Source organism: Triticum aestivum, chromosome 1B (assembly GCF_018294505.1).
Source record: "Triticum aestivum cultivar Chinese Spring chromosome 1B, IWGSC CS RefSeq v2.1, whole genome shotgun sequence".
Lineage (NCBI taxonomy): Eukaryota > Viridiplantae > Streptophyta > Magnoliopsida > Poales > Poaceae > Triticum > Triticum aestivum.
Window position 1 is genome coordinate 679,732,294 of NC_057795.1, and position 2,156 is coordinate 679,734,449.

Sequence of the window (2,156 nt, forward strand, 5' to 3'; positions counted from 1 at the left end):
TATAGGTTAAGGGACTGATGCGTTTGAGATTGTACACAGGTCTATAAGTCTATGAGGAGTTTGATATTTACAGAGAAAGTCGACCCCTAAAAATGAAGTTCTTCAACTCAAGACTTTGGATTTCTGAAGACTTTCTGAAGACTTTGAAAGTGAAGAAATTTGTGTGACCTTGAAGACTTGGCAATCATTCGAGGAACATGAAGCGTGAAGACTTTTGTTTTCGTAGTTTCATTTTCTCTTTCTTGAGTCATAGGAAACACCGTACTGTTAAAGGGGGTCGAAGAAATACTAAGGAAAAATTTTCCATGTGATGCTCAACTCAAAATCCTACACCTACCAATCCCTTCGAGTGAAGCCATTGGAAATTTCATACGGTTCAGTCATATTCTTCAATGACAGAGACGAAGTTCTTCTGGTCTCTGAGGAATTTGTTCTGACTAAGGAGTTAGGAATTCGCCAGTGCGAATTGCCTACACAGTGAGGAACATGATAGCCCTGAGGAATTTGAGAGTCAAAATTCCGACCGTTGGTGTGCTATGCGCCAGCTGTCCCAAAATATCTACCCACCTAACGGTCATATCATTGAAGGGCATTTATGTCTTATCATGTCGGGCTGCTCCCTAGGCTATAAATAGCCGCCCCCCTACAACCACTAGCTGGTTGGCTGCTCCGAGAGAAACTGACACTTGTCATTTGAGAGCATCCCATCCTCCGAGGACTTTGAGCGAAAATCATCAAGTGAGGAAAACTCAAACCCAACACACCTACAACCCAAAGTGATTGAGCATCATTGAAGAGATTGATCCTGCGTGGATCTGACACTTGTTACCTTTGAAGACTGTGCTTCTTCTAGACGGTTAGGTGTCAATGTCTAGAGCATCCCAGAGGAATTGTGGATCGCAGAGTGACCTAGTCTGTGAAGGTTTCGAAGTCACCTAAAGACTTACCATGAGTGATTGGGCGAGGTCTGTGTGACCTTAGCTCAAGGAGAATACGGTGAGGACTGTGTGTCCGGGACTGTGTGTCCTCGAGTTTAAATACTCAGCCGCTCCAACCAGACGTACAACTGAGACAGCAGTTGGAACTGGTCTACCAAATCATTGTCTTCACCAAGCTTACTGGTTCTATTTCCTCAACTCTTCCATTTCCTCATTTCAGTTGTTGTGTGCTTGTTCATATATGTTTGAAGATTTTGACTGAAGACTTTCTCAAGTTCCTCAGTTCAATTTCTTCAGTCTGTCTGTCTTCATCATGTGTTATCCTGTGCTTACGCTTCCTGTACTCTGTGCTTGTCTTCATTTCATCATGATGACTATGCTAGTGTTCTGTTATATTTACTTCTGAGTACTTATTCCACTGCAAGTAGTTCTTCGCTAAGGAATTTCCTCACCAGAAAATTCCTCAGTGAAGAATTCATAAAAATCGCCTATTCACCCCCACCCCCCCCCCCTCTAGTCGATATAACGCACTTTCACAACACTCATTCATGACCACCACCTGCCTATGATCCCATTGATTGCTCACTCTCCCTCACTCTTGATTTAGTACATGCAAGCATCACTCATGACACAATTACGGGCACCTTGTATGTCATTATGAGTATGATTTACGGTCACATATCATTGAGATGAGATCATTAAATGTAACTGCTTGTTGGTATTTAACTGGGTCGCGGGAAGGAATCCTAGAATTAGAAGCTGCTTAAGAAAGCGAGATATAGGACCAGTCATATTGATGGTCACATATTCATCATTTCAATCCGTCCAGATAGAAGGCCATATTGACGGTCACATGTCCATATTGAACATTTTTAATTCTACACAAATCATTTTTTTCACTCAATGTAATCCATTTTTATCGATGTAACCTTCAAAATACCATATTAACTACTAAATATTTAGTTGTATAATAAGGTTAACCACGCGTAATATGATAAACTAAATTCCACTACTATGCAATTTATCATTAAATAAGTGCTACAGTAGAACTCTAGTTAGTCATGGTAATATACATTTTATTAGTTTTTGTTCAGGACATTTAAGTGAACTGACCAAGATCTAAGCAAAGCATACGACTATAAACAAAATACTTCCAACTCAAAAATCTCTAGTATTAAAGGGGAATTCGTGTTTGCACGTCACCAAATGTGCCCCGCC